Below are 15,349 nucleotides of genomic sequence, written 5' to 3'. Positions count from 1 at the left end.
TCGGCGCGTTCACGCGCGCGATGGATTGACACGGGATCGGCATCGAAACGATCGATTTCTGCAAACCGGGAATGCGAATCGCTAGAAGAGAAACAATGCATTCGAAATCAACGATTGATCCTAAACCGTGGTGTAACCGGCTAATGAAGATAAATGGTACATCCGGTTTTAACGCGATCTCACTACTACGCTTTTGTAAATTTACGTTTGGCCTGTTGGTAAATCGCCCCGGGACTAGATTGTTTTTAGAGAGTGATTGTTTGTAGACTTATTACGGAGTTAATATTGGTAATTTTTTTAAATCAATGTATATAAGTATATTATATTATATATATATAATTTTTATTAGAATAAAAACTAAAAAATCCAAAGCAATTATAAATCTAAAGAGAAATATCACAATAAGGATACTGATCTGATAAATATATTGATCAATCGAAATTATAAATAGGAATAAATAAATTTGAACGAAAAAATAATATTGCAGAATCAAGCTTCAACAATTTAAAATGAATTAAATTAGACAACTTACTATTCAGATTTAAATTAAATAAAATTTAACAAATTAATAAAAATGAAATCCTATAGATATCTATTGATTAATTTTTGTATCTAATTCATCTTCTTAAAAAATTAAATTTACAAATTTATTTCCACTACTTTTCCACTATTTCTAAATTTCAAAATCATCAAAATTTTCTATTATTTTTCCATATATCTATCATTTTATTTTCCCGTTTAATTGAATTAATAATTAACAATTAATTAAACTTTCTTGCAAGAATTAAATTTGTTTGTGAAGAATTAAACGTTTACTTATATCACTTTTCTATTAAACTCCTTACATATTCCCACGCTCTATGGCAAACTTTATATTCTATTAATTCTTCACAGAAGAGAGCGTTAATTATTTTCACCAATAAAAACCGTCATTAACATATGCGATTCTGTCCATCTTTTTAGTTTTGTTCATTTCTAACGGACGTGGCAACACGTGCACCGTCACGTTTTTACTAAGGCTATGAGACGACGTGTATTCCGGTATGTTCCTAGCATTCGATAATTGTAAGGCAAACTTCTTGTTTCTTGTTTAATCGCGGCTTTCCCCGCTTTTCTTTCATCGTATAAACGCAATGACTACCAAGAGAAGAAATGAATTGATCTCTTGTTGGAAATTATTTGCCAAATAATAATCATAAGTGAAGATTTTGACTTGTTTTATTTTTTCAATATTGAGAAATTGCACGACAATTTTATCTAAATTCTATATATATAATATATATATTATATATATATATATATATAATAGAACTTATAAATTTCATTGCTTAAATATTTCAGATTATATATATCTATTTCTTTAAAATTAAATATATAATTGGCTTAATATCTGGCAAATAAAATTATACATTCCATTATTTCATATATAGAGTAATTACATTAAAATTGACTAAGATTTGAAATATTAAATATAGATTAAAATCAAATTTCAAAATATTTAAAATATTCTTTATTTTAAAATTATTATGGAAAAGATCAATATGAGTCAAATTAATTCATAAAAACTAATGATTAAAAAATCATTTCTTATAAAAGAAACTACATAAGAAATTGAAATGATAATTTGTTCAAAATTTAAATTTGATTCATATAATCATATAACCATTTATAATATATACAAAATAAAATAAGGAAAAACGTTAATTTTATTATACATAATTGATGAGATTTTTAATATAATATAAATATATGAATTGAGCACATGCAAATAGCAAAATTGATTAAATCCGTAATTGAGAAATATGGCAAATATTAATAAGAGAAATATATAATTTTATTGTATATATAATTAATTAAATTTTTATTATTAAATATATATACAGAAAGAAATTTTTTACAAAATCATGCTTGAATAATTTCCAAATAATTTTTTTGAATTCAGTTTATTTATTTCTTTAATATTCTAATATTTATGAGTATATATATAATATTTATGATATTTATATATATATATATATATATTTTAAATAAAAATATTTATATACATTTTAAACATTATATATATTTTTTAAATAAAAATATTTATTATCTGTTTTTGTGATTTTAAAACTTTATAATAATATGATACAATACAAAAAATATTTATATAATATTGAAATGTTTATCATAAATCATATCAATAAATATATATTTATGATATTTAATGGAAACCGACATTCATTTAGTTATGAAAATATTTATATCCAAAATTTATTGTGAGTTCTTATTTTTAAATCTTGACGTATAAAAATGAATGTTCTTATAAATAAATTTATGTCAGCTATGCCAATCAATTTACTTTTTATCATCACTTTTATAGCTCTTTGGTATCTACTTTAATCTTTTATTAGAATATTATTATTTTTAAATAATTTATACCAAAGAATTAAAAAAAAAAGGTTTAGAAAATATGTTATTATGTAGAAGCAAAAAATCTTAAAAAAATAGTAATACTGACAATTAAAAATGATTTCAATCAATAATTTATTAAAGATAATTTGTACTGTGTATGATTCATTAATTTTCTAACCTCTTTATATATTTCTTACAGATTTCTTTTCTACATCTTCTATTTTATATTTCTTTTATTTTTATTAATTAAACAAAAAAAAATTCTAAATTATTCGCAAAATTCAATAACAGTTTAATAAATAAATGATAAATTTGTAAATTTATATGATATATATATATATATATATGTATGTATGTATGTATATGTCATAATATGTATGTATATAACACATACATATAACTATTAGAAAGGGAAATAAATTGGAGACAAGGCACTAATTAATCAAGATAATCGAATTATTATTTAGAACAACTTTCTTTATCCTCTTTTTATTTTTCTCTCGTGCAATTAAGAAGAAAAACAATAATTTTACGCAATTATACAGATGCTACAATTTGAATATAATGCGACACAGTAATGGAAGACAGAGAAGAATCATCTATGAAATTAAATTATAAATTTAAAGCGATGAATTCACTAAAAAATGACTTACGATTATTTGATGTGGAGTTCCAATGGATTAAGAATGTGAATCACTTTAATTTGAAGAAAATGGGTTGAAAATTCCGTGGTTTTTTCTTAAATTTCACTTGAAAAAATCACCCGCGCTTTAATTCGACGACATTTTTACAAACTGCTAGTTGTTCGAACTTTTCCCGTCAGATGGCGCCAGCCTGTTCAACGACCAGGCTGGCGCCATCTGACTCGTTACAGTCACTACCTACTTTACTACCCAAGTAATTTCACATTTAAATTCTTGACATTTATTATATTTTTTTTTTTTTTAATTTTAATACTTTTAGAACAAATTTCTTTACATAAAATAAAATTATTTTAATAAATAATTTATCATCGATAATAATCATTATTTCGTAACATGAAATTAAAGATTATTTTATAATGAAGTGAATTGTGTTCAGCAGTTGGTATGTAATTAATTTGAATTTGCCATATATTGAATACTGAAAAATTCATTATCTTAAAAACAAACAATTGAAATTATATAATAATAATGAAAACGCGTTTTGTTTAAAAATATAGAAAAACAATAAAGTAATTAACTATGAATATTATAATATTTCAAATTTAATTCTCTTAAATATAATTTTGGTATATTTCATAAATGAACATTAAAAATTAATATTCTACTGTTACTTAAAAAGAATAAAAAAAAAAAATAATTCAATTAATACCAACAACCAATTTATTTTACTAACCAAATATAAAATTATTATATAAATTTAATAAAATAAAATTTTCTATATATAATTTCCTTCTTTTAACTTCATTCAACTAACTTTTACACCTACAATTTTTTATCGCATTTAAATAACAATAAACACAATTAAAATTCCCGAATATTCGTAGAAGAACGATTCTTGGCAAAGAATATAATTCCTCCAAGTATCGAATTCAACGAAATTAAACTTAAAATGGAATAAAAAAAACGCTCGTCCGCAATTCGATGAACTTTTGTCGCAATTTGGCACTCGATGGCGGTAAGACAAATCGAAGAAAAACAACTGACTCTTCTCCGATCCGTTTACGGGAACCAACTCATCCTAACGTGGAACAAGTTTTATTTGTCGAGCAAGTTAGGCTAATTGTTCGCCAAGGCTGCGAAACGATGAGGCCGCGTTAATTGGCGAGTCAGCGGCGATTTAACGCGCCCTGAAATCAAAGCTCATGCGGGCTTACGGAGGACTCTACAAAGCGCTTTGTTTCCCTTACGAGGAATACTGGCGACGAGCGACCAAGTTAATGGTTCAAGTAAATTGGAAACCGAGATTCTATTCCGCGATTTGGCCCATTCTTACTAATCTTGATTAAAGGAAGATCGGAGACGTTTTTGATGTTTGTTAATCATCAGTAATTAATGTTTTTGTGTAAATAAATATATATCTTTTTCGTGTATCCGATTCGTTCTATCTATCATTGTGCATGCTACTTTTAGACTTAGAAGATTTTTGACGAGTACTTCAAATATATAATAACTTATTTTTTTTATTCATTCTTTTTATTTCATTCATTCATGAATAATTTCATTCATCCATTGAATAAGCTAAGAACTATTAATGTATTTATTTTATATTTATTTCTGTATTTTCTTTTTCTTTTTTTTTAATTGGATTTTTCTAAAAAGATTTGCATTTGAAGATTTGGAAATATTTTATATAAATTAAAATTTGAAAAATAAAAAAGAAAAGTGGTAATACGAAAAAATGGAAAGAATAAATAAATATAATTTTGAGAGTACTTGATAATAAGTAATCATATGGATATCATATATAAATAATAAAGTACGTCTTTATTAATTATAAGTTAATAAATAAATCATCATTATAATAACTTGATCCATATTCAATATTGAAAACATCATATACTAACTAAAAACTCAACAATTTTCAAGGTAATTTGCGAAGAAATTACTTCAAGTGGAAACCTCTTTAAACTAATCTCAGAGAGAATCTCCTTTCATACCTCCCTTACAATCTAATTATTTCCTTACAATTTAATATTCCTTTTCTCCTCAAACTATGAAATTAAAAAATATTCCTTAATCAATAAAACATATGTGACAGCAATATTGAAGAAATATTGAAAAAATAAAATCATCGAAACTCTGATTGTAAAAGGAAAGAAAGGAAAGAAAAATACAGTGATATCGTTATTGCAGAATCAATTCCTAAATTAAATTAAAAAAAATAAATAAATAAACTAAAAAATTTAGTAAAATAAGTGAAAAGAAAATCGGTTTAAATTATTCCATAATTATAATTTTACGATAAAATAAATTGCACTTTCACGGAAGTTGAATCGCAATGCGGCAGATAATATTTTTAGAAAAAGTATTATCCTGTATGAACTCATGTAAAATAGAGCAACATATGAAACATAAAGAAAAAAAGATAGAACTTGTTCGAAGGTTTTGTTCGACCAATTTTTACGATACGAAAACGAGTCTTGCCTAGACATTAGAGATACCCCCTTGAAAATATATTGCGGAAATAAAAACAATAGATCGGTAATCGCTTTGGGATACTAAAAACGCAATCAAAGCACCAGCAAAATCGGCTTCCCACAGGAATTTATTGCGGTCTTTAAATCGCTTTACCGGTAAATATATTTTTCAATATTCTTTTCATTTAATGCGCCAAGTATATTTTAAAATTATCTTCGAAACGTGACCGAATTGTTAATACGTTGTCTGCGATGATTGTAATAAAAGGCAATATATTTAACATCAGAAGCTTCATCATTGACTGTTCTGCATTATTTCTTTCGCTAAATTTTTATTAAAGAAAGAAATTAAATTTTTCCTTTACAACAAATTAAAAACATTTTTCTAAATTAGATTTCGTATTTCTTCTACTTCTAATGTTTGCAATATGATATAAATCACGTAATATTAATAATATCTATAATTTATGTGAAAAAAATTTCACATTTTATATAAATTATACCGTTTCTCTCTGAAACTTCATCTCTGAAACTATCCTTCCATTGCTTTTTTACTTAGTTATCATGAAATATGTCGGTTATTCTACGTCAATATTTGTCATCAATATTTATCTTCTGATGTGTGTACAATGTAACAATATATCGAGTCCATTTACAGAATGTATGAATCACTTCTCATGAATCACATCTAAAAATATAAAAAAAAAAAAATAAATATTTATGCTATCTTTTATAGCACTTCGATTACTTTAAATCACATCTATACTTAAAAAAACACAATAATTCAATATTTTAATATAATATGTAATAATTCGTAGAGAAAAAAATTATAAAAATCATAAAATCTAATATATTACTGTAGAGATAATTATTCAAATATATATGTAACATATTCGAATTCCTATAAAATTATACGAATTTCTTTGGAGAAAATGAGATCACTGTTAAATCCAGAAATTTATAGAATGTAAAATAAATTTATAATACCTATGATAATTAAAATATTTTGTTAAAATAATCAGAATATATCCTTATAACCATCTTATCATTTCAACTCACAATATTTAATATAAAATATAACAACAATCAATTCCCTCTTAATTTATTTTACGATTATTTATCATACGTAAAATAAACATCGTTTGTACTTACGTTCTGGCATTTCATCTTTGTCACAAATTAAATTCATTTCCCAATAAATAAAGATTTTCTGATATCATACCAAGATGAAAGAAAGTTGATTAAATAGAACGTGATAAAGTGGTATATGAAAGAGATCAATAAATTTTCGCAATTATTTTCCGCGTGATGTTTTGCTCGAACACTTGTTCGATGAATGATACAAAGCTGGTTCACGATCATGTATGGCTCGAGAAAAAAGAATAACTCTTCGAGGCAAAATATGATCTCGAAGCTATGATGGATAGAAAAAAGAAATATTAGAATGCTGATGATTAATTATCATGATTAATTAATTTTCAATTATTGAAAAAATGAAGTTCTTTCTGAAAGTAAGAAAAATTCTTCGATGAAAAACGATGAATTTTGATTGAGCTTTGATTAAGTAATGATATGGTTAATAATTTTAAGTAAAAATGAAAATTTAAGTAGAATTTTGTGATACTATAACTAATATTTATCTAATTCTGATTAATACATGTAATTTTTTAATAAATTAAATAAGAAATTCGCTATTCTGTTTAAGTATGAGATATCGTAAGGTAAGACTACTTGCAGAAGATTTATCAAGATAAATTGTTTAAATAAAATTCATATGGCTTATTCTTTTTACAAATATAATAAATGTTTTTAATTGTAAATTTTGCAATATCATTCATCGAATAATAATTGTATAATTAATTTATACAAATATTACATTTTTAAAAAACCAACCTGTATAACCTGTACATCCAACCTGTATAAATTTATTCAATGGATATTTTGTATCCATCCCAATCTTGAATAACCAATTAGATAGATTTATTTTCCTACCGATTTCCAAATCAAACTATCCACAAAAATTGAAGAACTTTGGCGAACGTTAAGTGGAATTTCTCCTTGATCATCGAAGTAAGGACAGTTAGCGAGCGTAAAAGAGTCACAGTTTTTCCTCTTTTCCGGGTTTCTCGTCCCACCTGGTGCTCCTGATGGCCCGATTCCGTAGCTAAACGAGAAGAAAACGTAGTTGGTCTCCCGTTTCTCCCTTCTTTCCTTTCCTCTCCTCTCGTTCACCTCCGAACTTTGAAGCCAAAGAACAGATTTAATCAGAAAACTTGAAACGAGAGGATGTCTCCCTCTTTGTCCCGCACTCGCGCCTCTTTGTCCTTCACCCCTTTTACGTTCCCAACTTTCCATTGTTTAACTTCCGTCAAAATACCTCGTCACGTTTTTCGTTCGGTGAAATTGGTCGGAGGGTAAAAGGAAATCCGTGGCGAGATTTGATCATCGCGTTTTAGAACTAGATTTTTTTCGATCTGTGTTCGTTCCCCATGTTGTTCGAAGGGAATACAATCGAAAAACTGTCGTGAACACGAAACGAATCGTTTATTGGTTTACCGATATTTGTCCATTCATTCGATAACTTGTTTCTTTCACTCATTTTTGCGTTTGTTTTGACATGAAAATATTTGAAAACGTTTCCATCCTTATTATTATTAATTATATTTAGACATGAATATATTATTCATAATATGTAATTATAATAAAATTATGATGATATGAATTATTATAAGTATTTAATTTATCGTTCTTATAAACAATTATCTAAAATTTTACTATTATCAAAAGATTACTCCATATCTTTACAATTGAAGTTAACAGATTAATAAAAATAAAAACAACACGAGTTACATAAAAGTCAAAGAAATAAATATTTTATCCTTCTTAAAAAGATTTTATAAACTCGTAAAAAATAAATTCGATCATTTTCTAATTTATCGAAAATATCTTTTATAAACAATTCACAGCAATTACCATGAAAGAAATTCGCATCTATCATCAATCTATAGCAATCGTATATACTTGAAATATGAAACAAAGCACAGAAACATGAAAGATACAAGAAGATTGACAGACTTTCATCGGTCCATAAAATCCGCCGTTCTCGCGATTCGAATGAATACATCGTCGTATCGTTTGGAAATTTGTTACACCCCCGAGAAATGTTACCACGGTTATGCTGGCCCTCCCCCCTCATCTTTCGTGTTGCAATACGTTCCAGAAGCAAACCAAATATGACAGTCTGGCTCATCTCCAAGCACCCTCGTAAATCAACCGATCTCAAAGGGGCGAGAGAGCGTGCGAGTTCTTTCAGGCGGAGGAAAGAACAGAAGGAAGGAAAAAAGAGACCCTCACGAATCAAAGGTAAGATATCCCTTCGTATTTTTCGTTTCGGTACACGCCTTTTGTATTTACTTCGAACGAATATGAATGTATCGCGTCGCACGTCACCGTATGGTTGAAGTGCTTTCTTCTGGGATCATTTTATATAGACGGAATAGAGATGTTAATATTTGGAAAATTTTTCGTATTAGAATTTGTGGATTTTTAAAGACTCGTCGAATCTTTTGATATTTATATAGAAATAATTTCTTTATGTACTACGTGTAATTAAAATATTTTTGCAAAAGTAATTTTATAAATGAAAACAGGAATTCAAGATAAAAAGATCATTTGTAAAGTGGAAATTTGAATTTATATAAAATGATTTCTTATAATTTTGAGTATTTTATGCATAGTTAATAAATATTTTAAAAAAAAATTACAAGTGCAAATGGACGTCATGAATTATATTTCAAAATTCAAACTCCCAAATACATATTTTTAAAAATAAAAAAAAATGAAAAATAATTTTAAAATTTATATATCACTAAAACAATTATAATGTATTATTATGCGATGATTATTAAAAACTTTTTAATAATATAACTGAATCGTGCATAAACACGTGACGAAAATTAATAAGATGAAAGTAGAACAAGTACAAGAATAAAATAATCAATATATTTACACGGAATAGAAATTGTTCGGTCCTTTACACTGTTGATGGCAATGATTCGTCATCGTTACGGGAAATGAAGTGCTTAAGAGACACGTAAGAAGGCAAGAGTGCGAGTGCTTGAAGGGCGTTAATTGGATTCAACTCTGCTCTCCTAATTTACCCTCAGCCGCGGGCGAATATTTTGAAACAAGAAGCAAACACTTGGAAACCGCATAGCGCTCGGACAATTTCGACAGGATTGTTGAAAATTATAAGGAGTCTTCACCTCGCCCCCGTTGAAACTGTAAAAGCGGGAAAATTCCTTCCCAGTCTTTTTCCATCCCCGACAACCTTGATTTAAGGAAAGAACGTGGATCTGTCCGTCCTGGAGAACTGCAAACTTCTTGCGAGAAAACGAATCACGGTAATTTCGCGTTGCACCTCAATTATGCGCTTCGAATTCTCGTGTTTCATTAGTTTTAGGTTTTTCATGTGGATGGGAAAAATTTGGTAAATTGGTAAATACGAATTATTAAGAATTATTATGATTTGTATAAAAATCTATAGATTGAAATAAATTCTCGATCACTTTAATGTCCCGAATAAATTTTAATATCAATTATATTTTAATAAGAAATTATATTTCAATATTTCGATTATTATTTATTAAAATTTATTTCAATGTATCCTCCTTTTTAATTGATATCTATCAAATTTTAATATGATAAAAATTCTATTTTAATAAAACAATTTGAAATATAAAACCTAAGGAAATGGATATAAAATGATTAATAATTCTCTGCAAATTATTAATTTTATAATAAGAATTTAATATTAAAAATAAAAAATAAAAATGGATACTTAATAAAATGACAATTTTAAATTTTTATAAATAAAGTAAAATAAAGTTTATAAAACAGATTTTGTATCGTTTTAAAAAAACATCGTAGAAGAATCAAACGTAGAAGAACCAAAGAAATATCGAGAAAATGAAATATATTATTGTGTACTTTTGATTTTCTTATAAAAGCTTTTGCACACTTTCGCGAAGCATTATAGACAAACAAGCTTCAAGAAAGGCAATTAATTAACAGCAACTCTGTTTTCTCTTTTCATCTCTTACGAAGTGAGATGAAAGCGTTAATAGGCTTGTAGCTAATTTTCCTACTGTTTTCACACGGTAAAGGAACGCATTTATTCGTGAACACTAATGAAGCAATTGTTAATCATGAAATTAATTATGAATGAAAATAATTTTAAAAATTTCATCTCTTAACTATACTTTTCTTTATATTAAAATAATGATTTTTAGAAATTTTATTCAGTATTATTGTCTCACAAAAAATATATATATATTATATACATATATTTCGTTCACAGAAAATATATATAAATTCGCTCGTTTTTCACTTATATTTTTTCTAGCAACTTTTCAAAAATCTAAAACAAATTTTTTAATTGCTCGTTGCTCCGAATTTTTCTCACATTCTAAGTTGATATAAAATTACGAACTTGTTTGTGTTATTTAATTTTCCTAAGTGGATGTTAACTTGAAAATTCATCATTGCCTTTACCGAATTAACGCATCCTTCCGCTACAGGAATCTGCGTACACGAAGTCACCACATAATTACGTTAAACTTCAGACAACCCTTGGTGCACTCAAGTCGATTAGCCTCGTAAACAAAGAAAAGAAAAACCGACTACTTCTTGTCACTTGCTATTTTAGAAAAGTATGGAATAAAAAGGAAAAGACGAAAGATTAAAGAAAATTAAAAATTTATAATCTTCTACAAGTGTGCCATCCCTTGCAACGTAATTATTCTACTAGCTATCTATTCTTATATAGGAATCACTTGCACATTAAATTAACAATTAGTTAATTGTTAGTGATTTTCAAAATTATAAGTGTATTAAATATAATAAAATTTGCTCAAGCAGTTCCACTATAAAAATGCATAATAATATTTCAAAAATTATTTTTCGATAAGATTAAAATGCATGAGCAAACACTAACCAGTAAAATTTACTGTATATATTTTCTAATTATATATTTTTTTACTAACATCCTAACATCGAGATATATTCATAAAAACTTCACAATATACCATTCATGATCGCTACAATCAAAATTCTATAAATTAAAATCTAAAAATTAATTCAAGAATTATATCACTTCGATTTCACATCAAATAATATTCCACTATCAATTTGTTCATAACAATTTTTCCTCTATAATCCTTGAAGTCTCAAAGATGTCACCCCTCGAAATCTTCTAACAAAGACTGTGACTTTCTAGAAAGACACGACTATTTAAGTGTTAACCTGAATTAAACAATGTTCCACTCGTTTTTCGAGAGAAAGGAAAATTCTTTCGAATCGGTGTCTCGACTGGAAAGAAAAACTCTGATCAAACAGAAACGATTCTTGATTCCACGCAGAGGGGGAAGGAGGTGGCCGTTGTGCAGAATTTAATTCCTGCCCGACTGTGTTTGCAGTGTGCGTGGCAGGGCCGTAGGGCACCCTGGATGCACCCTCGACTCTTCCGGGACAGGAAGTACCGGGTGGCATACAAAAGGTGCAGGTAAGAGTCATATTGTTTATTACAGGCAGCCTGCAGGCAAGTCTGAGTGGTAGTCTCGACGTGTACTCCTCGTATTGTCTTGCAGGGCAGCCTCGAGACATCCGGGGTGCCCTCTTCTTTCAGACTCGTCGTTCTCGAGCATCTCTCCTGAGAAAACGTACGCTTCCGTGATCATTTCTTTTCTTATTTCTAATTCTTCTTCCCCTCCCCCCCTCTTTTTTCCTTTCTCGTTTTGTTTTGTTTTAAAAAATATGTGAAAATATAAACATGATAGTATAGATAAATTTTTTTTTTGGCAATGAATACAATATTTATAATAAAAGAAATCTTTAAAAAGATTATTTACGATTAATATTGTAGATTAAAATGTGCACTGTCATTTAAAAGTTTTAACAATTTTTTTTTGATGTTTAAAATGCTTGAAATCATAGCAATAAATTGTATGACTTGCAAATATAAAATTATTATAAAATAAAAATTAAATATAATGAGAATATTGTGTTTTTCTTTTTTTTTTTTTTTGTAAGATTGAATTTTCATTAATTAAAATTACTTTAAAATCGTTATATTTATTGTTAGTATCAAATTTCTTATTAAATAAATTAAATGGGGCTTTTAATGGATCGTAGATTCCATAATAACTTTAATTAAGGGTTTATAGCAATATACTAAATATTGAAGCAATAACAATATTTTTTTATTATGCTACATCTTTATTAAAATGAAAATAGAACGTGAAAATGATTAAATATATAATTTTTAATTATACATAATTGAACTCATTGCTCAGATTAATTACTCATGAAACGAAACTCCTACTTAAACGAAGAGAATCACAATATTTCTGAATATTCACAATATTAACAATATTCTGAATATTCACAAAAAAAAGTAATACATCATTACAATTTTTCTTTAAACGAGATCACTCTTTGATCAATTATAGCAATTATAAAAAAAATTCTCAAATTTATAAAACAAATCTATTATATTGATATCTATCGTACAATTTGTCACGTATCGATAACATAATTCAAGAGAAAAGAAACTATGAAAATTAAAATGATTTGAAACGAAATTTAGATAATCCAAGCAAACGATTAAAGATTAATCGCCAAGATTCCAATATGAATCCAATTAAAGTTAATTAAGCTTGAAAGTTTTCTTAGATTCCGTGTAGGAAAATAATTCGCCGTTACAGGGAGAATGCGCTTGTTATCGAATAAGTAAATCCATCGGAATAGACACTTAAACTCCTGTCACAGGACAGGATAATTACTTACTCTGGGTAAACTGCGACGAACAAGTCAGGTCAGTGCGAGGTGATACGAAGTAATTTGTGAAACTTTAGTCGAGTTTAGTAAGAGGTGAGGAAATAGGAAGGTAATAGAGAACATGGTAGCAGCTCCCGCTACCAACTTCCTCGTGTAATTTCAAAGGCTTAACACCGATGTCGTCGACTTTTATCCCTCCCTTTCGCTTTTTATTCTCCCTCCTACACTGCTCATTATGCTTTCTATTCCAGTTCTCATGATTGCAATAAGCCAAATGACACCGTGACACGAGTTTGGAATTTTTTCAAAAATATCGTGAAAGTATGAAGTTCTTGCTACATTTGTCGAGTTTGTATCATGGTTTTTTTAATTTTTTGGTTTCACAGATTTAATTGGTGTTATAATTATCACTAATTATTATTACTGACTGAAATTCTGATTTAAATGATTTAAATAATTCAATTAAGCGAGATAAATCGAGTTCAATCAAATCACAAGATATGAATTTTTATTCTTTATTGGTATAATCACAAAAATAATTAATGATTCTATCAAACGAAATGAGAGATCCTATTCTATGAAAGAATTCATTCTCTATTCTATTTCATTCGATATTAATTTGTAAAATAATTCTAGAAAACCAAATCTAAACTTTTATGTCTTGAGATCAGTTTTTATTATTCAAGAGATAAAAATGAAAGAGAAAAAGAGATAAAACAAAAATAAGTTAAGATATTCTGCAAAATAAATAACGATAAAAAATAATCGAATTCGAGAATTTGAAATTTTTACATTTAAAATTAAAAATTATTAGAATTGGAATTAATTTAATTAGTTTTTAATAATCTCGATAAGTAATAATCTCAATAATAATAATAACGAAATGAATTTAATTATCACAAAATATATAATTAATGGAATAATAATATAGTACCATAATTAATATACCATCATTATTGTAATATCAATCTAACACACATTATTAAAATTTCTATTTTTTTTTAAATTTCCCTCATTAAATTGATAAAAATTTCAATTAATGATATTTTTATTTTACATAATTTCAATATCCAAACAAAAATTGTTAAAATTTCACTTGTACAAGATCTCAATACTCTGATATAGAGAACTTACATGATAAACTTCTTCACTACTCCCATCCCAGTAGGCACATTATTAATAGAAAATGCATCACACTTCTCTTATCCATGTTCCTAAAACTTTTCCCATAAATATTAATTACCACAATGTTTCTCTATTTACAGTAGCATTATCCCCACCAAATTACAAATTTATTATTAACAAATAGCAATTATCAATTATATACCGTGAAAATTTAATCGAATTATTTATAGGGAATTACATTTGCAATTGTATTTGTTTTCGTTATAATACAAAAAATTCTCATTAATATGAAATGAACTTATAGCAATTCAATAGTTAAAAATCCCTCGATTTAAAAAAAAAATCAATGTATTATAATCTAAACATTTTTACTCTAGATTAGAATTCGCATTAAAAAAAAAAATTATCCTCTTTAAAATACTTTTTGTTTCGTATCGATACAATTTTTCATTATCGAGATATCCTCGTTCAAAGAGAAATATAATTTTTAACATTTCCCTGTTCCATCTTGCTTTGGTGAATGGATCTCTCTCTCTCTCTCGCTTCCACCGTCACACTGACCTACCCCACGCCACGCGTGTAGTGGTCAGTGACGAGCGTGAGTCACTACTTTTTTCTCTACTATTACTATTACTCGCGACGTGCGTATTTTCGCGGGAAAAATGTGGGTCACGGTGTTTCCTGGAAATCCATCCGCCATTCACTATTCGCCGTTGTGCTATCCGCAAAACTTTTTGATGCTGTAGCTCGGGAACGAGTAGTCGTATCGATGTGAAAGAAAGTGCACTTTAAAGAGCACGTTCCGTCCATTGCCTCGAGTAAAATTTCATCTGAAATTTTGCAATATATTTTTTCTGATTTTTGCTTTTAAAATTG

The 15,349-nt window shown here is 27.2% G+C and overlaps 1 protein-coding gene across 9 annotated transcripts in view; it reads right to left on the bottom strand.

The window, feature by feature from the left end:
* LOC412865 (collagen alpha-2(IX) chain) overlaps positions 1 to 15,349 on the bottom strand; it is a 328,107-nt gene that overhangs the window by 252,267 nt on the left and 60,491 nt on the right. Inside the window, exon 1 of one of the 9 annotated variants that reach the window (XM_026444004.1) lies at positions 3,045 to 3,164. The exons of the other annotated variants lie outside the window; for them this stretch is intronic. The gene's annotated coding sequence lies outside the window, so the exon portion shown is untranslated. Of the gene's footprint in view, positions 1 to 3,044; positions 3,165 to 15,349 lie in introns of those variants that run through there. 9 annotated transcript variants of the gene reach the window in all.

Source organism: Apis mellifera, linkage group LG11 (genome assembly GCF_003254395.2).
Source record: "Apis mellifera strain DH4 linkage group LG11, Amel_HAv3.1, whole genome shotgun sequence".
Lineage (NCBI taxonomy): Eukaryota > Metazoa > Arthropoda > Insecta > Hymenoptera > Apidae > Apis > Apis mellifera.
Note: the sequence above shows the minus strand (reverse complement) of the source record. Positions and strands in the feature narration are given on the sequence as shown.